Source organism: Scatophagus argus, chromosome 10, assembly GCF_020382885.2.
Source record: "Scatophagus argus isolate fScaArg1 chromosome 10, fScaArg1.pri, whole genome shotgun sequence".
Classification (NCBI taxonomy): Eukaryota; Metazoa; Chordata; class Actinopteri; family Scatophagidae; genus Scatophagus; species Scatophagus argus.
The window spans coordinates 5,355,809-5,382,125 of NC_058502.1; the positions used below are offsets into that span (position 1 = coordinate 5,355,809).

Here is a 26,317-nt window from a genome sequence, read left to right on the forward strand (position 1 = left end):
AGCACACAGCCTGCACCACACACACACACACACACACACACACACTGCTGTACTCACAGAACAACACAGCAGAGCCAACTTTACATTTTTATTATCATTATCATTCCTCCAGAGCACCTTCTGCTCAGCTCACGCGGTGCTCCTTCTGTTGCCTAATTAGCAACTGCAGGTTACTGTCAAGGATTCATCGTTCACGTGTGTTCACGTTGGACTTAAATGAATTTGTTAATTTAAGCATTTATTTATTTATTTATTGATACATAGAGCAAAGACAAACAAAACCAGGCTCAGTTTAAATGTCTGAAACTGTGGCTTAAATCAACATAATTTACAACATCAGATTCACTTTAAAGACTAATAATTAGGGTCACTTTGATTTGACCACAGTTTGTTTAGTGACGATGGACGCTGTCTTCCCAGTCTAAACCGATTAAAGCAAAGTACTTTACTTTGAAGCTTTGCCTCACTGGTAGAATAAAAGAGCCGCACACTTTTGGCTGTGCAACAGACAACATGATCTCCTCCCTGGAGCTTTGTGCATCAGTGGAAAACATGAGACAGAAAGCTGTTTGCAGACATTTACACGTTTAGACTTTTAGCAGATGATGTTCTGGAAATCTTACACTGACTGCAGCGTAAAGCAACGCGAGTGAGTTGTTTTGCCTGTGGACGACACAAGTTTTTTTTTTGCTTTTTTGCGTAAATCTGGTCACAGAATATCCCCCTCATCACGTGTGTTGTTTATTTTATTTATAAACAGTCTTTCTCAAACAAATAAAGACGCCATATACAAATAAGCACCGGTGAAACACGTGTTCCCCTGCAAAGCCTGCAGCTTTTCAAATGAATATGTCTAGTCGGGGTAACTGATCAGCACATGCTGGTAATTACGACTTGTGATTTCTGCCCTGTTAATGTTTTGTTTGTTTATTTGGGAGAAAACTGGTGATAAAATATAAGATAATTTAGAACAACAGCAATCCACTCATTTCAAAATCAAATGTCATTTCCTGAATCAAGTGATTTGCCTTCTTTAAATACTCCTTCATTTATTTTAAGAAAACAAGGAGTGAATAATAGAAAGAAATTATTAAAATAAGATGAAAATTACACACACACACACACATTTATTTTTTGTTGTAGAGGCAATTTAAATCCATAGATACAGATCCTATGGAAATGCATGTTTTCCATACACAACCATCTTTATTAAAACTGACCTCTTCAGTTTTCTATAGCTGACAGGCTCTTCGTCTGACGATGAATGTCTTCAGTCATCTTAAAGTCCCATAAGTGGACACTGTGATTAAAGACCTTGTAAGAAGTACAAAAAAGATAAATTACAGTCTTCCATTTATAACCCAGCCTCTTTCCTCACATGGCAGCCATTACACTGACTGCAGGACAGACAAATTTCTCAGCTTTGGTGACGCCGTTAATCATTCTGTTAAGAGCCGAGGAGATGAATTAGTTGGATGCCTTTTTTAAGTGGAGGACCACTTAGCTTCTTTCTCAGCGTGTAGCTGTGAAAAGATGTTTATTTTCTCTCAATATCAGAACAAACTGTCCACAATATCAGTGAATCAGAATCTCAGGACATGAAAACACAGCTTTCACAGTGGGGTACAGCTAGTGATTTTTCACAAGAGTTCAAACTGATTAGTGGAGAAAAGCTTGAACCTCGAAAAACTTCTCTTCAAATGTAATCAACCATATGAACATCTTTGTACAGGACAGGGATTAAACATGGCTGCCTATTCACTCCAGCGATCTTTTTCACTCAGGACAAAGACGTATAACTATGATGAATAATTCACTGAGGGGACAGGATTAACCAGTCTGATAGATGACTCAGTGCTTTGTCTTCCCTGCCGGATAAAGTAGATCTGCATTTAGCTCTCTCGGGGCCGCTTTAAATACTGTGAAGTATATTTATTAAAAAGAGAATGACAGAATGCTTTAAAAGCTTGTACCTACTTAGATATTGAACAGCAACAACAGCTCATCTCTGACTGTGCCTGCCTTCACGTGGAAGTGGATTTAATAAGAGAAAATAGTAAAATAAATAAATAAAAAATCAGCTGATTTAATGGAAAATCTGTCAGAGTAACATTCATCTTAATTAAAATAAGAAAACTTCTTATTTCTTCTGACTTCTGATGTATTACTTAAACATCACCTTTATTGTGTTGCATATTTCTACCAATTTATTGAAAATAGATACACGACAGCTCTTTTCTAATAAGCTAATGGATGTCACTAGTGTTAATTCTGTTTGGACTTAGCAAGTTATGGTGCCTTTGCAGCCATTTTTCCGCCAGTTTGTTGTCATTTCTGTAGAGTTTTCATGAACTGGAAGACGTTATTTAATTTACAATAATAATCTTTAATTAATCTTTAATAATAATCTTTAGGCCTGCTTTTGTGCGACAGAATCTGGCGCTCACTATATGCAGCCAGTAAGTGTGAATACAAATTGCTATTCGGTTGAAGGTCAGAGGTTACACCATGGGTTTATGGAACATCTATTCATTATTGGTGAGAGGAGATTAACCAGATTGATGTGTGAGGAGATGTTTTGTCTTCTCATCCTGTTTGATAAAGTGAAAACCTGCATCAGCTTTAAGCAGGCTTAAGAGTACTTAACACCAGATGTATGAATTGGCTGGAGATCAAAGGTGAAGACGGAGGCCTTGTGCAGCAGGTTATCCTCCTGACAATCCCTTTTTTCACTGTGTGAGTCATTCACCTGTACAGAATCACTGTTACAGTGGACGAGAACTGTATCCACAGACAAGAACACTTTAAATGAAGCCTGCAACACGCGGGGCTGTGATGACAGCAAGAAAACAAATCAACATTTAAAACCAACTTACTGATCCTTTGTGATCAAATGAAGGCAAAGCCGCAGCATAGAGAAACCACAAAAACGATTAAGGTGGTCTGTTCATCAAAGGTTTGAAAACAGCAACTCGGTTTGTATTGTGCCTGCACTGTTATTGTACTGTTTTTACCTGTATTGTTATTGTATTTTCATGTCCTCATACCTGCTTCACATACCAGTACATGAAAAATAAAGCAGTGCAGCAGAGAGGAAAAACTGAATGTCCTATGTCCTATAACTTATTAGGAAGAATGAGGCAAAACACGTATAGTACAGAATATCGCAGTCTATATTATTTTACTGAACAGCAGCTTCTGCTTGAATGTGAAAATTATTAATTAGTTTATTTCTGGTCTTTCTGATTTTGTATATCAAATATGGAAAGAGCTGTGTAAGAGGGCACTTAAAGGACTGGCACTATGACTTCCTGCACACAAACTCTATATGGACAAAAGTATTGGGACTCCTATCAATACACCAATGGGGACCTTAATGATTTGGCATTCTAAATACACAGACAGCTCTGCTGCTATAACAGCTTCCACACAAGGCTTTCCACAAGATTTTGGAGTGTTTCTGTGGGATTTTTTGCCCATTCATGCAGTAGAGCATTTGTGAGGTCACACACTGATGTTGGACCAACAGGCCTGGCTCACAATCTCTGCTCCAGTTCATCCCAAAAGTGTTGGATGGGGTTGAGGTCAGGACTCTGTGTGGGCCAGCACAAACCCTGAAAACCATCCCCATAAAGAGGTCTGTCTGGATACTTTTGTCTATGTAGAGTACTTACCAGCAGAGTAGGTCAGGTGCTAATAATTAATTCAGGGTCACACTGTCATCAGGAGCCATTGTTAATGTTATTATTGAGACCCGTGCTTGTCCTGCTCTAACAAGCCCAAATGTTTGTGAAAAGCACTGATTGTGCATACACACACGAGTGCTGAAAAAATGAGAAGCTATTGTTCAAGGTGGACAAAGTCAGAAGAACAAAACAATTTACTCTAGAGGCTCTTTCACATTTCACGGTAGAAGGTGCTCATTTAATGATGGGAGAAATGGATGTGGAAATGAAAATGTCTTTGTTTGGGACCAAAATGAGAAGCTAGGACATTAACCACAAATTGTGATCTGCTCATGCACACACACACACAGCTGTCAAAACAAGTCAATGAATACAAAGACTGTTAACCCTTTAAAGGGTACTCATGGAAATATGTGTAGATTCAAAATTTCAACCTCGGAGTGTTTTTTGGAGCAAATAACATGACCATTTTACTTTTGTAACATTTTGAAAAAAAAATAAAAAATTTCATGTAGACAATCAAGTTGAATGAAGTGACCATATATTGTTCCTTGCCCATTGGAGGTAAAAAATAAAGACATATAAAAACATAAACAACAATAACTATAATAACATATTTAACATTATACCTTTCCTTCATGGTACCAAGTAACAGTAACAATAGTATGAGGCCTTTATGCCTTGACTTTAAGTGCTCAACTATGGCCAATTGCCCCATAAAGGGTTAACAGGGAAAACTTTTACATCTGCGAGTGTGTGTGTGTGTGTGTGTGTGTGTGTGTGTGTGTGTGTGTGTGTGTTTGGCCAAGTGGCCGTGTCCAGACTGAGCACAGGGAAGATGACTGGAAACATGCTGCACTTTCAGTTTCCACTCAGTTAACACACTGATGCACACAGACTCTCACGCACACACACAGAAGAGAATCAGTTGATGTCAGACAGAAGCTTCACAGGTCTGCATTTGATTTTCATTTCTCAGTTTAAAAAATAAAAATAACAGCATTGATCAAACACAGGGAAATGTTTTCTGGAGTCTTTTCTATCTCGGTAAAGTTCCAACATACTGTATTGACTGAGAGAGGCAGTCGTCTCCGAGTTGGAAACTCATTTGGATTAACTTTAAACTGCCCTCCATGAACCCAGGTGATCATGTTAGAATTCATTCAGATTTTATCCCTGCATAAAGGAGAGCTATACTCTCACCAAACTGCAGCCCAGACAATGAGGTTGTGTATTTCTGGAAGAAAGAGATCCTGTCAAACATACAGTCCAAACCAACATTTACAGTCTTATGTCCATATGGTAAATGTAGCTCGAGTCAGCAGCTGGTTAGCTTAACTGAAAACTGGAAATAGGGGGAAACAGCCAACAAGCACCTCTACAGCTTATGAAGTTACATGTTGTCTCTTGTTATCCCTACTCATACAAACTCATACAAAACATTCTTATAAAAAAGAAAAAAAAATCCTTCCAGTTAAATGACAATTTATGTCATTTGTACCTCCCCTTTACGATGCCACAAAGCATTTTCTGATCTGACTCCTCTGTTTGTCTGCCTCCCAAGACCAGTGAAAATCAGTGTTGAAAAATAAATCCATTGTATGACGTGTGACGCTGTGGTAGAGGTTTGGTAACAAACACAACTTGGTAAGGGTTAGGAAAAGAGCACGATTTTGGTTAAAATAAGTACTTGGTTAAGGTTAGAAAACCATCATGTTTGGGTTACAACTGCAAATTTGTTAAGGTCAGGGGACCGTTGTTGTCACGTATACAGTAATGACCACTTGGATTGGGTTAGCGAGCGATTGTGGTCATGCTTTACTGGGAAACTGGGAAACAAACAGCTGGCAAACTCCCACTCTTTTGGTCCAATCCATCCACCATTTGAAAGATCCCTGTGACTCAAACCTGCAACCACATAAAATCACCCTCCACTGGTCGGGAGTACCTGAGCTGAAGAAACCTTAAATGAAGCAAATTATAAAGACTCAAAAATACATAAAGGTTAAGGACACAATACTGATTTGTATTTTCTTAAAACCCAGCACTTTGGAGTATAAAGATTTCATCTGAAAGCAATGACTGATTACATTCAGTGGTTTGGATTACATGCTTGCAATAACACCATGACTGCTGAGAGTCAGAGGGAGACAAACTTTAAATTAAAGCCAGTAATCCTCTCACATTTGACAAGTTGTTCTTGCAAATGTTCCAACAAACTGACAGAAAGACATGGCAGCGTTCACACTCTAATAACTGTGACGAAGTTGTAAACATGTTGCGACTGAGCTTCATTACATCACAGCCAAATCACAGGACTTCAGATAGTGGAGGTGAATGTGATAACACTGAAAACCAGCTGAGGCAACGACCACAAGGTGAGTCCTGCAACATTACTTCCTCTTTAATCTACAATCAATTGAAGCAGGGTTGTGTCAGGTGCTTATATCCACAGTCAGTGGATATAAGTTTTTCACCACCACCACCACCTTTCCTGCAAACGATTCACAATAAAAACCTTGTCAGTAAAACGAAGGAAATGCTTAAGGTCCTTTAATTTGAAGGAGATACAGCAAGTTATGACTTGTCTTAAAAGGGGATTACAGTAACTTTAACAGGGCAAACGTTACACAGCACAGTGTGCACCAAGTTGTTAATGACGAGAGTTGCGAATGTTGATTGGAATAACAACATCCACCATTGCTGCAATCATTTGGTTTGTTTGTGTAATTGTGTGACTTTGGTGCTTTAACACATTAGTTCAGCTCCAAAGCAAACCTTTTAAAAACAATGAACACGCAACCTTGATACAAGTAGTAGTTTTACTTGCTCAGTTCAGTATCACTCAATTCTCAGCTTTGTTTTTTTAATGCTTGGTCACCTGCTGTTCTTGGCTCTTGGTATCGCCTATTGACTCTGTTGCCGGGCAGCCTCTCTCTCTCTCCTCCATGTATAAAACACACAGTGAGACATACCCCCACGGTATTGCACGAGCTTCTGGTGTTGACGCATTGCATTTTCTTGCCCCGTCTGACGCCATGACACTTATATTATTGATCATTAAGACTTTGTGATGAATGGGTGGACTCCACTTTAGCTAATTAATCTGAGCCACTGCAGCTGCACTCTCTGTCAGTCAACCAGCATTAGAGAGTCGACAAAACAGCTAAAAGGGTACACAAGGGAGGACAGAGAAGAAGGAGCAAAGAAGCGGTGGAAGGACGTGGCTAAAGATTTGGGTTCGGTTTTAGCGAGAAGCTTAACATTTGGATGGTCTGTTTGCTTTTTGAAGATGGCAGCAGCCTCATTTAACTCATAACCAGGTATTAATTTAAACTTCTCCAAATGGATGGCAGTTAAAGTATGAATAAACATATTAAGGTCCATTTGCTTATGCTGTCTCATTGTAACTTTCTTGGCTGCAATTAAGGTGCTTTTATCTTCCACACACAGAAAACTACTGAATGATCATTAAACCAATTTACTGAATTTACTAAATTTGAGAATGTGAGACATTACCAGTGAATTAAATTAAACATAGTTAAACAAGTATACTGGATGGACATGAGGCATTACTGGTTCAGAGCCATCTGTCAGCTCTGTTTAATTCAGCAGTTCATCTCAGCGTCTTCGTTTGTGGAAGGCAATCCATGAAGCCCTGAAAAAATCGATTTCTCCTGCAAAAAAGTTAGCACTGTCACTGCTGATCCAAAGATGTATGGAATTAAGGCGTGTGTGTGTGTATGCACTAAGGTGTGCACAAAAATTCTGTAATGTGGGTCTAACATGGTTTTTAAAGAAAAAATAATACAATCTCCACATTAAAGTCTCACACATAAAAGCTGCTCCTTCCTCTCTCATTAAAAATCCCCACATCACTCTTGCACATGCTGGACACTGCACCAGGATTGGCTGCCAATTTGCCTATTTATGATGTCGCAAATGCTAATGCTTGTAGCTTCCGCCTCTTAAAATCAGACTTTCAGCAAGTACAGAGAAAATAAAAAACACTTTCAGCAGGTGAGTGTGAACACAGCCATCTGTGCATACATCACTGTGCACAATGAAGCCCAAACATTCCACTGCAGAAACCAAGAAAGAAAAGAAAACCATATTTTTCACAAGTACACAATCTGTTCGGTGGCCACAGACACACGGAGCCCGTGTCGCTCCGGTGCAACACTGTGGTTATTAACCAAGATGTTTTCTGAAGAAAAACATTCATATGTCACTGCTGAAAAATGGCCTTTTAATTAAGGTTTGTTGTCTTGCTCAAAGGCACGTAGACCAGAAAACACACACACACACACACAAGCACTGCATTTCCTTCAGTCGCAGAACCACCACCCTGTTGTAACCTGCACACAGAAACTGAGAGACTGTGTGGGAGGATTTTTTTGTACCCTAATTGTTTTTTTGTTTTTGCTTTTTTACAATACAGGCTATACAGACTTGGGACAAATTGAAGTTATCCTAACCTTCAACATTTACTGATTAAACAAAGATTAACCACAAAAAGAGAACTTGAGCAAAGCTGGAGAAATGACACCAGTGTGGTTTGGACACTTCTTACTGGGAGCAAAAACTGAGCAGGCGGCAGCACGAACACGGTAACATCAGGTAGGCTTGCAAACCACATTCACTGTAGGTTAGGGGCTCCCCATGTTTTGAATGTTTCTGAACCTTGAAAAAAAGTCTTCATTACTATCATTAATTCAGTACAACTCCACCTCACATTATAGCTCTCACAGCGGATACACACAACAGGAACAGTTTGAGATTTTGTCAGATAAACGTTTATCAAGGCGCTAATCGGGCTGCCACTTCGGGACTTTAAAAATTGGTAAACTCCTACCGGATGAGCATCGCTGAGGTGGTTTCCCCACCGGCTGTCAGGATGGGTGAATGTGGTGGAAACCAGCCTGATAGTCCTGTGGTGAAGCTGTTTCTCAATCCTGCGCCTCAGCCCTGTGAAAGAAAGAAAAGTCCCCATTTTAGCAAATCAGTTAGCATGTAATTGAATGGTAAAATGCCTTTGTTCATTTCTACAGAGAGTTGAACATTTCTTATGTTACCCCCAATTTTTATTGGGAGAAAAAAAAAAAAGGTCTGGCTGAATATGAGATCAACCATCTTGTGCAGAGGGATATTTTTGCTGGGAGGATTTGTGTTTGTGGTTTTGATTTGTTTTTTTCTGCTGCTGTCAGACAGTTAAATGCAGTCTCTTGCACTCAATGTAAATGTCAATTAAATCACGAAAAACATTACAGACATGCCCAAAAGGTCCTATCAAAGCCCTGCATTAACATTGTTCACTGTTACACCTCTGTGAAGAATCCTACAGGAATACGAACACCTTCAGTTATCCATATGTTAATGACTACACACCTGTTTGTCTTGTTTGGACATAAACAATCTGGCATTGGAAAAGTCCTGTAACTCCACTGTACTGCTACACACAGCCATTACACACCAGTATCCACCGTTAATCACACTGAGTAGATCAGTGTGATTTATTAACTGCTGCATGAGTTGGAACATTTGAAACTTTTAAAATATTATTTTGTGAATTGCTGTTGAGGCTGTATATGTGATCATTTTAAGGCCTAAAATGCTGCCCAAATTCTTTCTTTGATGTTACCATTTTCTTTGATGCAGTAAGATCACACTCCTTTTAGCTGACTCATGAACATCTCTGTATGATCACACACACACACGCACAGACACACACACACACACACACACACACACACTTTTTGAGAAATACAGCCCATTACAGAGGGGAAATTCAAGTCATGATCAAACGCATCAGTTATATATCAAAGAAACACTGTTCAACGGTGCTTACAGCCGAGTTAGTTTTTTCTCACAGAAATCTGAATTTCCCACATTTCCTCAATATCAAGATGCCCTCACTGCTTGAATCAATCATCTCCCATGTGTTAACCACTGAAAGACGTCTAATGACTGCATCTCGTTTCATTATTAAATGAAACAAACATGCCAAACACACCCTTTGAGTTTTCTGCATCACTATATCCAATGCTTTAATTCTTCAACAAAAGCCACACAATACTTACAAATTAGTTATTTTGAAAACAGAAAATTTTAACACATCAGGAAAATAAATACGTATGGATCAGCATCACTTTAGCATCAGCATCACTCACTCTACAAGGCCATGAAAACCTCGGTTTTAGAGTGGAGTTTGACAGAAAAGTAAACGTCTGAAAAGCCATCCCACACACACAGGAGACAGATGCAAAAAAGCCGTTGTGTGGGCTGTGTTTTGACTAAACCTGAAGCCTCCTCGTGCATATGTGTGTGTGCGTGCGAGACAGACAGACAATGATCTGATGTGGGTGGTCACTCATTTTTTTTAAAGGATATTTATATAAATTAATATCTGCATTTATTTTTATCCCTTTATGCCTTCTCCTCCTTTGTCTCCAGCATGTACGCTGAATTTTGTGCTGCTGCGGTGACAATTTTCCCTCGAGGATCCATGAAAAAAAAATATTGCAATTGCACTAAAGTTCCTTAAAGTCGCCTTAATCCTAGCGGCGCATTCTTATCACTATTTGTCACTGCAACATCACATGTTCTTTGCTTTCACAAATCATTATTATTTCTGTAGATAAACAGAACACACCTGAATGTTGTTTTCACCTCCCACTATCTCCCTTTCTGCCAGCTTGAATTTCAAGTTTTCTTCTTCTTTTCTTTCTTTATGGTCTGATCCTTCCCCTCATTTTCAGTTTCTTCTTCCCACACAGTTGCGAGCACACAGTCAGGTGATGAAACAACGAATCTGCCCCGGGGCTCCTCTGTGTGCTCACACGAACGGCACATGGCTTTTCAGTCACCTGAACCTGAACTGCTGTTAAACATGAACTTATCCTCAATTTACCTTCAACCCGAATGAGGATTCTTTTCCCTCATTGACCCCCATGACGGCAGAACAACAGCAAAAGATCTGAATCATGTAAAATACAAAAGGTGTGAGCTGTCCAGGAGCTTTCACAGCAATGCAGTGTTAGTCATGGAGGAAGAGGAAAAATAAGCAGATGATTGTTCATGTTACACTTATATACTGACAAATACTTCCAATACATACCAAGCCAGAAGGTTTAGAATCACAAACTATAAATATTTGGAAAGGTAAAATCTTGTTCTATTAAAGTGAAATTCTTATTCTTCCCATTAAGCAGCTGAATGTGTTCTTCACTGCTACAGTTTTCATTATGTACATTTTCCCACTTGACACTGTTGAAATGCTCCATCTATACAGCAGCTGCTGTTAGCACCAGCTGTGGGGAATGATACAGGCGACTTCTTCGAAGTTACAGGAGTTCATTTCTTTGCTGTTTACAGCTGGTATCTGAAGCAGTATTTCTTGTGAAATTGACCTCAAACTGCAGTCTGAAAGTAGACATAAAAAAGTTTCCTCTTATTGTCACTACTTTCCACTGCTGTTGTTCCTGTTGTTATTACGGCTGTTCATGAAAAACAACAACTACTACTACTACTACACTCGTTATGAGTACTACTGCTACTACTATGAGTACTGTTATTACCACTACCCCAACCAGTATTACTAATTCCATGACTATTTCTCCTTATAGGACAGTATAGACTTGGTCACAATGCAACTGAAAAGTGCAAATATGAGAGCTGCATTATGACATCTTGTTTTTATCGCTTCACTCCCAGCCTCAAAAATGACCACACTGCTGAGTCAACCTCTGCTAAAGTTCAAACCAATTGACACTTCATAAAGGAGGAATTTATCACAGACACACACTGAATTAGTTCCTGTAGTTGGATCTATCACACTTCATGACAGTAGTTTAGCTATATATTGCTTTTAATAAGAAATGTGCATTACTAGACAGCCATGGGTTGAAAGCAGCACATGATTTACACATTGTGCAGTTGCGTAGCCTCATCTCCTGTCATCTGCAGGAGGCAGCATGATACAGACATAAACTATATGATGCAAGAGCCAGCAGGTGATTAGTTCAACTTAGCATGAAGACTAGAAGCAAGGGGAAATTGCAAGCATGATTCTGTCCAAAGGTACATAATAACACAGCTTGATGTTTTTATACTTCGTTTCTTGTTCAGAATAAAACAAACAAGGTATCCAATCTCACCTTAACACAAAGAGGGATGAAAGTCAAAACTGTATCATTCACCACTTCTTAATTAAGAGATGAATAACTTGATGTTTATGCCAGTGCTGAGAGAGAAGAGTTAGTTAAGAAAAATAAATGACAGTTCTACAAGTTTTGGGGAAATTCAGGTGAAACTATCATCTTCATGCATAGTAAATTCCTGCATAAAATAGTATCAGCTGTGGCACTGAAAATAACACGTGTGTGTTGTTCCAAACAAGACACGTGCTGAGGAGAACGCATCCTTTTCGACAGGCAACTGAGGCTGTGAGCGAGCAGAGAGGCCTCCAGTAAAAATAGCATGCTGGCTGGTAAACAAAGCGGCTTCAAAAAGGAAGTGAGAGGTTCAATATCAGTGAGTTGCTGAGGCGGCGGAGCACAGGGAAAATCCAGTCAATGTGTTTCAATTCTCAGTACCTGGCTTTCTGTAGCAGTAGCCGAGGTCCTTATGCAGGTCACTCGCAACGTCTGCCACAGCACAGCAACAGCCAGCAGCGAGGAGCCGCTGTGACTAAGCCAGAGATGTGACTGATATTCCTGGGAACCTGCGGCATTTAATACCACTGCAGACAAAACCACAAACGAGTCGGAACGATTTTTCGTATTTATATGCTGCTGATGCCTGTGTGCGCTGCCTACATTATTATCATCAACGAGCTTTGTTTTCTTGCGTGCTCTCACACAAAAGAAGAGAGAAAATGAAATGAGCTCTCAGACCACAAGTTACGTTGTTTTCATAGCCCACACAAACTCCTCCAAGCTTACTGTAGGTTACATTTTGTGACACCGGTTTTCGTAAGTCCACATACTCTAACTTAAAGGTGTTACAGAGGCTTGCTGTAGCATTGCACCCACTTGTGAGAACTTACTTCTGAGTTATTGAAAAGTAACTTTAACTCCTACATGGGTCAAGCTACAAGAATACTACATTTCCCATGATGCAACTGAAGTTTTGATCAGACTTTTAGATTTCTATTTCTGTGAAATTAGGTTGCTTGACTGGGACACTGGGTGTGGATTTCTGTTCAATTTCAAAATGTGTAAAAAAAAAACTAAATTAAACAGGTTTAATTTAATTTGTAATGTAAATGTAAATTGGCTCTAGCTCGGCTAGCAGCAGCAGCAATGCCACCTTGTCCACTGTCTCATTAGAGGATTAAATGGTACGTTTCCATGTGAGCGGCTTGACTCTGTTTGACTGGCTATGCCGGTCCAGCGCAGCATGGATTTGAATGCCCATGACAACAGGGCTACTCATGTGGTGCAGCTCCTCATCTAAAGTCTTCTATTGAACGAGCCACAAACAAGGCTGTGCTAATTCAGTGTTAAAACATTCAATCTCCTATAAATTCCTGACAATGAATGTTCCTCCATTGTTTTGTTAATTAAAGAGTTTTATAGAGCAAAATCAGGAAGCGCTGATCTTTCACCAGCAGTAACTCAGCAGGACTCCTTACAGCTGAAAGCGAAGATGATGAAACTGTTAAATAAAGCAGATATCTGAAAGTACAAACAGGGACGTGGGAGAGAAACTCAAAACTTCAAACCACAAGGATTCAGTTAGAAGCAACAAAAGTATTGACAGGTGAGCACACAAAGTGCTTTAAAAACATTTTTCTCTCTGGTCTCCTGCACATCAGCACAGTCTCGAAAAACACGCTTGTTTGGGGGGAGAAACTGGCTGCGGCCGGCAAGACGTCAGCGCAGCCGCCTCAGAAGGTGGGCCGGGCCCTAACTGAACCCACTCATCACACAGTCTGTGTGATGTTATCGGGGACGGAAGTGCTATGAACAGATTTCTGGGAAGAAGAATGTATACAAACAATGGTGTCTGACACTGTGTGGCTCTCTTGAATTTGGAAAAAGCTGAAAACTGAAGAAAAAAAACGTATTTCCTGTGTTTCACAGTTCCACCAGGCAGCACCAGTCAGCATCGTTCCTTTGTACTACATGGGATGAAAGGAGCGACCATCGCTCCCTACGGCCAGTTTGCCCCCCTACACACACACATACACACACAAGTCAGTTGGGTCTGAAAAGTGCATTTTCATTCCCGTTTTAGTCCTGAATGCAAGACATAAGAAACAGGACTTTAGGAGTAAACTGAATACCTTTACTCAGAACTGTCAGTAATGAGGAGATTTGTACAGAATATTACAAATCAAATTATCACATTAGAGTCACTGTATGAATCTTTAATCTCTATATGACGCCAGTCGACATTAAGGTGCATGTGTGGTTGCTATGGTGACCAGATTACTCACGTCTGTCTCTGTTGTTTAAACTTGAACTTATCAACAAACTCTGTATAACTGTCCACTCTACATTATTTTCCAGTTTCTGATACTTGAAGGGGTTTAATAGATGTAGTTCTAAGTGTATAACACAACACAGAAAGATAAGTGAAATAAGCTTTTTCACTATGGATTAGAGTATTTATATTTCCACTTTTGCGGTCCACATATATGATGATAAAGTTGTCCAACAAGCAGTAGTTTATTCCCCAGGGCCTGAAAAATTACACAATTTAACAAAAATACTCTATTAGAACAAAACAACACAGTACAACCCATAAGCTGATGTATAAAGCAAAGCTTCACCCTTTGAAGAAGATATGAAATATGAAAGTTACATTTACACAACTAAAGGTTTTTAGACGGAGTGAGTTTTCTGGGATAAACAGATATTAATCAGGAGGAAAAGAAAAAGCTTCGGGATACAATAAAAGATGACAGACCATCTAGTGTGGTGTGGGGTATACAGTACAGTTCACCTAAACAAAAATGTAATGTTTTAGTGTTTGTTTGTTAACCCAAAGAGTTCTTTAATAACCACTGTGTTGTTCTGACAATGACATTAACTTCCTTCTTGTTTAGACCTCACTGTTATTAATATGTTTTCTTCTGGACTTAATTTCTCCTTTTGCCACACATTTTATGAGTGTGGAAATGACCTTGAAGCAACAAAACAAAACAATGCACGTATGTTATATTCATTAAGAAACTCTGATTACATATATCCAAATAATCTCTAATACCCCAAACAGAAATAATGTGTAATTTCCTGTAGCCATTTTTTTCTAAACATGTTGTAAATTTAATGCCTACAAGCAATTTTTTTTTTTTTTATAGAATCAGGAAAAGTGATGAAGGGTCCTAAAAAGGGTCCAGGATCTCCAGTACCCCAGACAGAATGAAAGCATGAACAAACACTAATAAAAACTAATTTTCAAAAAGCACAAATGATAATTTAGCCATTAAAAAAAGCTGGAAACACGGCTGCCTCTTAATTAGGAGCTACAAGGGCTTTTAACTTAGTGTCGACAGTCTTACAGTGTGAAACAGTGTCTCCACAGGCTGCAGTAATGTAAGTGATATAATGGAAGTGACTGTCTTTAAAAAAACACAGAATTTCGTCATGTGCCTCAAAGAATGATAAACAGCCTCTGATTTGAATGTGTAAATGTCAGCCGGGACAGACGGATGATGAGCGGCAAGAAGAGGGAACAAACTGTTTCACACATCCACATGCATGCAAATAAATACATACATAGTGCTGTGTACACACACACACACACACACACACACACACACACACACACACAGAGAGAGCTATATATTAGCACATAAAGGCACACAGCTGTACATGTGAAGTAGAAGCACACACAGATATATGGCAAATAAAAGGATAAACTGTATCAGCACAATCAGTGAGGTGTTGGTCCACCCAAACCTCCAGAATAGCTTCACACAGAAGCTACAAATCAATGAACCTCCCCCACAGGAGTGAGCGCTATTCTGCCAAACAATATGTTTTGGTGACGATGGAGTGGGGGAGCCTCAAAATCCTGCAAAGGTGTTACATTTTTTTGTCATCTGATGATTCACACAATTTTCATCCAACTGTTGAGCGACCCCATCACAATTTCACTGTATAGCTCTTTCTAAATTTACAGACCTATTTGTTACTGTTAATATAGATAATATGTAGTAGTTAATATGTACACATCATTTTGTTCAGTTAACAATAAATTTGTCACTGTTTTGAGGTAAAACTTGAACTACTTACCATATATATATCTATATTTATATATGTATCTATACATATATATATAAATACTAACCAACTGGTGCACATTTTTAAACCCAGTTTAAAAATGTGTGTGTTTCTCCTCCCACGTATGCAGGTTGTGTTCCATCAGCTTCACCCGTCTGGATCTGCAGTCAAACAAGAACACACACTGAGTGTATAGAATCATCTGCACAGCCAGAACTAAGCACAAACACATATATACACACACACGTAATAATAAATCAAAACTGCTTGTATACGGTTTACGTAGACTCCACACACACACACACACACACACATACACACAGACTACTAATACAACCACACAGGAAGTCAGAAATAAAGGTATACAATAACAAACATATAAACACACATATGTACTAGTATTTATTATTATTTATTATAGTAGTATTTATTATTATTATTGTTAATAGGAATAATGCACCACATGCACACATACCGTACACGCAGCTTACAGTACATATAAACACACACGGGCACAATGTGCATGTGTGCATGTGGTCTTAGACACACACACAAATATGTGCTCCAAAAGGGATAAATATACTGTACGAATAAATGTACACAAAATCTGTCAAAAACAAACGTACACATACACAGTAATGTGTGTAGTACACACACACACACACACACAATTTTGAAACAAGGAATGATGACAACAACAACAACAATAATCATAATAACAGCCCACACACCCTTCAGCAGTTTACATATGAACAGCGTGGATTTGGCATAAAGACAAATGCATATGTGTAAAAAGAGACAAACACCGTAAAAGTTGTGTACACACACACACATTATGGTCACACACATTGTAAGCATGCAAATATATACACACATATGTAGCCTGACAAGGACATAAACAAAACATAAGCACACACACACACACACACACACATCACAAACAGGTACCCCACACACAGGAGTAACTGTAACACTACATGTGCAATAAGCATATACGCATGTGACAAAATGTACAAATACTGTGGCAACACACACACAACTGCAGAAGCACACACACACACTCAAAAAGCAGCCTGAGAAAAACAACCACATGCACACAATAGAGACACACACACACACACACACACACACACAGAGTCAAAGCAGATATACAGTGGGGTGTCTATGCTGCACACACAGGCACACACTCAGACACAGAGATCACTGCACATTTACTGTTCATGCATGCACACAGATCAATACATAAATGTAGTCAAATAAACACACACACACACACACACACACACACAATGAACAAGTTCTTAGGGTGATTAGTCAAACACTGGCTGATGGCGACAAAATGATGCCACCCACGGACTCTGAGCATGCAACACTGGCTGAGTGAAACCATAAACATGTTTATATTTACTCATTGTCTCATTTTAGACCAGGTGGGCTCAAACACTGACATTTCATATCTAAAACTAACCAATGCAGACGAGAATCTTCAGAAGACCCCATGAAGAGAATCGCTGGGCTCAGAACTGGGAATAAAGATCACAGTCCAGTCAAATGCGACATACAGAGTGTGCTGTACATTTTTATAAGAACTTATCTAAGCAAACAAACAACCCAACACTGAATGAAACATGCAACAAATTAGCCCGATTATGAAAAAAAGAAAATAATTTTTTATAGTGAATTTTAACACAGTGAAATTGTAAACAGCACACCGACAGTCAAATCGGTAAAAATCCCACAACAAGCCATTCAGCGTCACAAATTTAAGCGTAACTACAGCAATGACACCACTGTGACATCAATTAAACTACAGTCGACATTGTAGGTAGACGACACGCTGTGAAATATCACCCTGTTTTCTCATTTTGAAACTGCTCCTCTAAGTCATGAACAAGAAATTATCAAACAGCCACGTATGAGGGGACTTGAAATAAAAAAAATGTAAAAATATGCAAATGCTCAAAAAAAAAAAGTGCATTTAACCGGCTGCATGATCCTGCAAAATTATCAGCTTTTGCTCCCAGCAGCAGGATTTTTTTTCTTACTGCAAACTGGCTGACAGCAGAAACACAGCACTCTGATCACACACAAATCTTTTTTCTTTTCTGCTTTTGTTTTAAACACGCATTTGTTGTTGCTGAAAAGGTTAAAAGATTTTTTTTTTTTTTTTTTTCCAGTCGAAACTGAGTGGGTTGCCAGATACCGAACATTTCAAGGCAAATTTCCCCTCTGTGCTCTGGTAATATTATCACTCCAAAGCATCATAGTTTCAGTATGACTTGGATGGATTTATTTATAAGAAGAAAACAAGCCTGACACCAATTAACACAAAATACAGCCATGAGCTTACATGTCAGTTTGAACAGCAGAATTTGAAACTGACACACATCTTGACAAACAAATTTGATACAAATAAATATCATGTTAGAGTTTCAGTATCTTCTTCACTTTCAATATGAGCAATTATTTTATCACTAAAATTCAACAGTGCGCCTGTGATCATATTGCAGATTTAAAATTGTTCAATTTCACTAAGTCAGTTAGTGAAATTGACAAACAAACATGAGTTAAGTCACATGCACAAAACAATAATTTAAACATCAGTATAAAATTACTATACTACTACTATAGAATAAATACTGTAAAATACTGTAGGAAAATGTTTCAGCACATCAAGCCTTTGCTAACAAGTAAAAAATAAAATATCATTCTAAGGCATCACACTGTCAGGAGTGGAGATTGTAACCAAAAAACGTTTGCAAACATTTAACACACTCCACCCACACTCCTCAACAGTTTATATGTCACCTTAAAGGCTCATTGATCAAAGTTATTCACATTCTGATTCAGAGTTTCACTATTACTACCACTTTTATTTATTAAAAAACACAAACCTGAGGCAAACAAACCACACTTTCGGTACAAGTCCATGTTCATATAATTACTAGGCACTATTCTTTATATCAACATCAACAGTTCAACTCTGTTGCTCACACACAGACACCATGAGGAGCATTCAGGGGCCTGTGACTAAACACCGACCAGCCTCCGACTACAATTTTCTAGAGTCCGACGAAGGCAGTAAACACAAAGTCAAATCAGAACTAAGGTGGACAATTTTTCCCCAGATGGCAGAGCCTGGGTTTGCCTCCGTGGGATGCAAAAAGCCGTCGCTGGAGACGGCCGACCCGTCGACCTATTTCAAGAAATGCACCTAAAAATCATGACATAATCCGGCATGACTGTGTTACCTAAAAATATAAAGGGGAGTCAGATCAGCTTTACTCTGGCGTCTGTTACTATCAAAATTAGTCAGAGAGCAAAGGAGAAGACGTCGAGGCTGAGCTTTGATGCGATCAGGCGCGGTGTGCTTTTCAAAAACTGAAAAGGAAGCTGAGAGGATGAGAGAACGGTGGGTAGAGGAGCCGAAACACTTTTCCCCTTTCTCTGCTGTTGATATTTTTAAGTTGAAAGAGTGGAGAAAATAAAAGAGAAAAGGCCGAAAACAAAAGTTGACAGAAGGAAGGAATCAACAACAAAAAAAGAAGTATTTGAAAATTGAAAATCTATTAATGTTTTGCATTTAAATAAATAAAAAACAAACTTAAAAACGGTCCTCTTTCTTATTTGATTTCAATTTGAGAATGAGTGTAAATTTACAGTTCTCCATTTATTTTTAACCAGTATTTTAGGTAGAAAGACAGACTGTTAATAATAAAAGAAGGAGAAAGGAAAGTAATTAAAAATAAGGGGGGGCAGCTGAATTATGAAACATGTAAAAATTATATAAAAAAAGGCATGTGGGAGTATTTTTACGTATACTTTAAAAAAAAAAGACTTGTCACAAACTGCATTATATTCACTAGTCATAGTTTAAATTTCACTGTGAAATGTTAGTTTCTAAAACGTGGGTTCAGTCTGAATCATGTCACCTTTAATGCCTCATCGATCAAAGTAGTTCTCCTTTTGATTCAGTTTCACAGCAAGCAGAGGGATAGAAAAGTCTGCTTTTCTCTCCTCGGTGTGCCTCTGAGTGTTTTGAAGCAGAAACAATGAGAGAAGAGTGAAAGAAAAAAAAAAGGAGTAAAGTAAGACAGAAAGTGCGTGTAGACCTGAGAGAGATGTGGGAGGCTGTACAGAAAGAGAGAGAGAGAGAACAAAAGTCCGTAGGAACACTGTGGTCTCCATTTTGAAGTGACATGTGAAAACGACAGCACCATCTGTTGAGCAAACAGCCAATTATAACCAGGCCTTCACACACCTCCACACTAACTGAATCAGTCTCGAGACAACTACCCTTTCATGAAATATACACAGCATTTGTTCTGCATGTTAGAGTTTCTGGTGCTTTCCTCAGGATTGCTTTCCAAGTCTATTCATCCAGTAAAGGTTTACACTTTGATTTGAGTGAGGTCTGAGCCACGACGGTATCAAGGACTAAATAGGGTGGTTTGAACTTCACTCATCGTGACTAATAACTGCTGCTGGTGTAAAATGAGACAACAGCAAAGTCGAGCTTGGAAAAGTGAATGAGTAATCCTACTCCTCGCCAGAATCCACCGCCATAATGCCCCTGAGCAAGGCACTTAACCCCAAATCGTCTGCTCCATGTGTTTTGACACTCGTGGTCTGTGGCTCCACCAGCAACTGACAAAGTGTGCAAATGACTGCCAGGTTTTCAGCAGCACCACAACGTAAGTAGAATTAATGCAAAAGTACCCCCTATTTGATGCCTAATGTGCATTTTTCAACCATTTGCCTAAATATAAACATAAAACTGATTCTGCTATGGTGCCCCAAAATTTTCCTACAGTGGAACAAAATGCGTCACATCCAAAGCACAGCAGCTTTGTCATTCCAGCGATCGCATGTCGTACGAGGGGCCACTTTCACAGAGGACAAGAAAACCAAATGCCCTTTAGCCTGAGAACTGAAAACTAGAATTCAGATGGTTCAGAAAGTGAGGTGCAGATATTTTTTTCATTGATCACTTTATTTTGATTGATCACGCTGTATTTGGTAAGATGTGCCCCTTCACGTCATTGCCCATTTGTTACCATTGGAATGTCACTTAAGATGGCTGCAGGGATCTTCTGAGCAAGAGGTCAACGAGGGCAAGTCTACAAGAGTATGTTGCTACAACTGAGTGAGTGGAGATGCTCAAAAGCATTTTACATTGCTTTCTGTCACTTTTCAGGGATGATGAACTTCCGTAACATCACAGCGGTGTTTATATCACGATTTTCTGCAAATGGCTGGCAAACCGAGCGCGTCATTACCCACTGAACTCATGAACAGTTTCACACAGCACTGGTTATTCCACAGTCTAACACTCCACAACAAAAGGCAACAATGGGAGACAACAGGCAGATCAAAACTCCGTTCAAATGTATGTATATAAGGGCTGTTTTCGTGTATTTCTATTGCCAAATTATCCAAGGAATCCAAGATACACTATTTAGACAAAAGTATCCAGACACACCTCTTTATGGGCCTGTTTTTCAGGGTTTGGGCTCGACCCCTGACTTCCAGTGAAGGGAAATCTTAAAGCTTCAGCACACCAAGACATTTTGGACAATGCTATGCTTCCAACTTTGTGCCAACAGTTTGTTGAAGGTCCTTTTCTATTCCAGCATGACTGTGCCCCAGTGCACAAAGCAAAGCTCCATAAAGACATGGTTGGATGAGTTTGGTGTGGAAGAACTTGACTGGCCCACACAGAGTCCTGACCTCAACCCCATTCAACACCTTTGGGATGAACTGGAACAGAGACTGTGAGCCAGGCCTTTTGGTCCAACACCAGTGCTTGACCTCGGCCATCATTAGGTGGGGGGTTGTGACGTTGTTTAAATACTGACAAAAGGCACACATTTTCAAACTCTTTTGAGTTCATAGTGCTGGACTTAGTCGTTCACATGAAATGCTACAGAAATAGTTGTGTGAAGGATGAAAAAAAAAAACAGGACTATAGAGAGAAGTTAAAACCCTGGTAAGTTTCCCACCCTCTTACAGCCGTCCAATCACTGCATTAATTAGATAAGTGTGACTTGGGGGGGGGGGGGGGGGTGTTTCCGTCCATCTGACAAGCACTTCTGATGAAATGAACTGGAAGTTTTGAGTGTCCTCTCTAGTTTCACTTTCACGTTATTTTACTCTACGCCAGTTTTAAATGTTTAATCAACATCAGGATGCTCAGAAGAAAGGACAATCACAGGTGCACATGCACAGATGTTCACTGAAGAAATCTGACCACAGGAGGAACAAAATTTTCTAAACATCATCAGGTGTTCGCTGTGTGATGGATGGCTTTTATCTTCTGTCTAATAAGTCTGATGAGAATATTCAGAAATATGACAACAAAAACAAGATGCCATTCTTCATTCACTCAACAAGAACAATCTAGAAAACCTAATGGTGAAGGAAAAGGGTGCAGGCGACTGAATAACAATCTAATTCCAACACCAAGATACTGTTAGGCTATGACAGTTATCTTTGTCGGCTGTTATTAACTAGAAAAACATGGTTAAGAGTTTGTTACGTCTGCTTGTATTCAGTCAGCGGTCTTGTCTTTAAATTAAAGGACAGAAAATTAATTTGAAGGGAAGAAGGCCAACTGTAAAATCAACACTTGGTCTTGAGATTCAAGGTTCAGTCACTGAAATCGCACAAGTCAACACACAAGCCTACAGTTGGTGTGAATATTAAAACTGTTTTCTTTGAGAGGAACCCCACTTTGTAATTTTGCTAGAGACCTAATTTTAAAGTTTGACAGGCTGAGCTCTAGAAAAGAGACAGTCCGTGACTCTAGCAATAGTCTAAACCACTCATTTACATGCTAAGTCTACTGTTGTGTTGGATTAAAATTCCATGGAATGAAATGATGCAAAAGAAAACAGAACCATCTGCTGTTTCCACGTGCAGCCAAGCTTACAGAACAGTGCAGCACTGACTCCCACTCTCTTCCTATATGCAAAGTGTGAAGGATCTAGAAACAATGCCAAATGTCAAATGTCCTTAGGTTACACTGAGTTGCAAAGCATTTTATCAAATCAGAGGTGGCACGACACTGATGTAAACATTTCTATGGTGATGTTTAGATACTCGCTGCTCTTGGTTTTGTAGGCAAAGTTTGTAGTGTTGTTTAACACGGGAAAATTCTGCAGTGACTCGAGACACAATGTAATCCTCAACATTTAACCAAAACTATAATCTTTCCTAAGCTATAGCCCAACCACAGGCTGGACCCTACGACTCCAATTTGGTACGTAAATGTTGAGCTTTACTCACTCAAAAAACACACAATTAACAGAGCCCAATCAGTGATTACATTTGTCACCACAACATATTTGGAAAAACAATTCAGTACTAGAAAAACTTCACATCTAGGAAGCAGGGTTGGTCTCTGCTGGACCAAAAAGGAATTGTCTGAAATGACCAGTGTGGGTGCAAAAGGAGAAGTGCCTCTGTGCACAATGTCACCTCTGTGAAAATTGTGAAAACTACTTCAGGATGTGACATTATTCTGTACTTTTATCACGTCAAAAAATTCTCCAAAAAACAGAACCATATTCTGACTTGCTTAACATATCTGTGGCTCTAAGCACATTAACTCCTGAAGATGTCAAGCTTCAAACCCTCATCACAGTTTCATTTTTTTTTTTAGCTTGACCACCTTGAAATGTTGTTTGGTCAGTCCACCTTTTGGTTCAAAAGCAAATGTCTCAGCTATTGGATGGATTTAACGTAAAATGTTGAACAAACAATTGTGATCTCTGGCACCACCAGCCGCTAAAAGTTGTTGTTTATCAAGTGAAGTTACTCAAGATGGACTGGCACAGTCTATCTATCACCATCATCAGGTCTAAATTTAATTTATGGCTAAAAAGCTGCAAAACTAATGACATTACCATCAGCTTCAGCTCAGACATTTTGACTTGTCACACCAGGAAAAAGAAGAGGCGTACTGAATAACAATAGAGACAAGTTATAACTGAGCCAGCATGCACGAGAGCAGAACTTCCTCAAAGTGGAAAGCAGTAATCATTTATGCACCCGCGAGTTCCCTGCTGTGACATGTCAAAATGTGTGCTGTAGGGCCAGTCCATTAGCTAATGTTAGCATACAAGCACCTGTTACGCGTCACCGTGTTGTCATCGTGAGCATGCTAGGATGCTAATGTTGACAGCACTGCTCAGAGTACGGCCTCACAGAGCTGCAAGCAAGGCTGCAGAGTCTTAGCCCTGTCTGGAGAGATAATTCCCTGTAATACAACTGCAGTTGTTAATCATTCGGGCATTCAAGAGAAAGTAGCGCGTCTGTCCGGAACCATTTTCTGCTTTGGTCTCTTCGTGTAAAAGTATAGAATATTGCCAGCCTTTTCTCATTCAATTCACCATTTGTTTTGCCCGGTGCAGCACACAGAGTACAGAAACTTCAAGCTTGGACAAGATACAGGGCTGTTATGTGTTACAAATGATGTTATTGGCTCTTGCAAGTTCAAAGCTGTGACCTTTAGTGTGGGTTTTTATCAAACAAAAGCTTGGACAAGATACAGGGCTGTTATGTGTTGCAAATGATGTTATTGGCTGTTGCAAGTTCAAAGATGTGACCTTTAGCGTGGGTTTTTAATCAAACAAAAGACCATTCTACCACATCTCCTTAATTGCTTTTTACTTGTGCACCCATACACAACAAACGCAAAGTTACCACAAAGCAAAAAAAGCCTAAATTATTTACACTTTGGCACATCTTCTTACAGTAAGAGGTTGATTTTATCTGATCAAGTGGGAGGTAAACGGACTGTTTGTCTCATATTGTGTCCTTAAAACTTAGCACTTTTTTCTTCCCTTGCCAACAAAGGTTTGTCTGTTTATCAGCCTCTTCATCGCAGCACAGTGTGTGTGTGTTGGTGGCATGCAGACGTCTAGCTGTCCTGATGTGAGAGACTGCAGGCCTCCTACGGTCTGGGAGACAAGATAACCACAAGTGGGAGAGGTCTCATGTATACACAAACACAAACACACAGACTCACTGCTGATAACACAGTGAATACTCATTTTAAATGAAATCCTACACAGTGATGTGATGACCACAATTGTTTCATTAATACCTTGTTTTCTTTAAAAAGTGATGAAATCTGGCAGCACTTGGGTTTGGGGGTATTTCAGCCTGTTTTTAACAGAAATCAGCTTTTCAAGAAAAGAAAAGTCATTGCACTGGAGTCAAAAAAATTGATTTGTAGACAATAACTTTGTTAGTTCCTTAGCATTGGAAGCTGATATGTAGTTGATATAATCTCACTGCACTGGGAGATCATGTCAGCTCATCTGTTGGAAGAAAATCTGATTTTAAGGACACAAAGAGAAACATATATATTGTGTGTCCACATTTTTTTATCATTATTATTATTATTACTTACATTGCAGATGAATGACTTCCATTCACTTTTGATGTACAAATTTAGAGCGTCAGGTGCCAAATTACACGCCTCAGTAAGATTTACTCCAGTTTTAATTTGCTATCTTTAATTTGATCTGCTGGTTTCCCCACAGATTGCAAGTAATTACAGTAATCACACGTACAGCAATGACAAAGACTGTTCTTTTCTGTGGCTATAATACAACAGCGATGAGGTAGGAGATGCAGCTGTGTGTCAGCACCCAAAATAATCTTGCATTTATTGTATATTCCCCATGTGGTAAACCTCAACGGCAACTCAATCTGACAACAAACAAAAATTGTCGACAAACTGATTTAGCAATCTATTCCCGAGGCATTTCTAAAGAAGACTGCATGCTTATCAACTTTCCCAGACTACAAAAAAAAAAAAAAAAAAAAAAGTTAAACTAGTGAAGTGATGTAGTGAAGACTTTAAATGAATTTATTGAAAAATTAATAAGTGTAGTTCTTGGCAAAATGGAAGTTCTGATACTATTGACATGTACGAAGGAGATCTACACAATCACAATCACGAGAATGGGACAGATGGACGAATGACCCAGAATGGAAGAAAGTGACTTGTGTCAGCATGTTTGAAACAGATCAGTCTCCTTTGTTTAAGGATCCGTGTGTGTGTGCGTGCTTCGTCTTTATCCTTTGGGTATTGACCTTGACATATAAACTTGTGTCTCCTGTCGCAGCATCGGTGACAGACATGGAAGCATAGTCGGGTAAAGCAACAGACCTTAAAGCGAGACAACACAACCGGACTCAAACGCGCTGATACCTGAAAGGTTTGCTGTGCGTCAGAGCTGACGCTTGTTTCGCCCCTCACGGTGATGGAAAACACATCACCAGGCAGCACGATAAACTCCAGAGTCAAAAATGTACCACACACTGCACTTATTCTGATGATTTTAACACTATGTGCCTTTGTTACAAAGGTTTTGTAAGGCACCT

General features: G+C 39.3%; 1 long non-coding RNA gene across 6 annotated transcripts in view; it reads right to left on the reverse strand.

Annotated features, from left to right (window-relative positions):
* Nucleotides 1–26,317, reverse strand: part of LOC124066403 — a 70,271-nt gene that overhangs the window by 3,778 nt on the left and 40,176 nt on the right. For 4 of the 6 annotated variants that reach the window (XR_006844597.1, XR_006844596.1, XR_006844598.1 and 1 more), the window contains 2 exons: nt 15,987–16,080; nt 8,542–8,654 (listed from right to left, as the gene is read on the reverse strand). This is a non-coding gene — a long non-coding RNA (uncharacterized LOC124066403). Of the gene's footprint in view, nt 1–8,541; nt 8,655–15,986; nt 16,081–17,387; nt 17,443–26,317 lie in introns of all 6 variants that reach the window. The other 2 variants (XR_006844599.1, XR_006844601.1) reach the window with 1 other exon arrangement.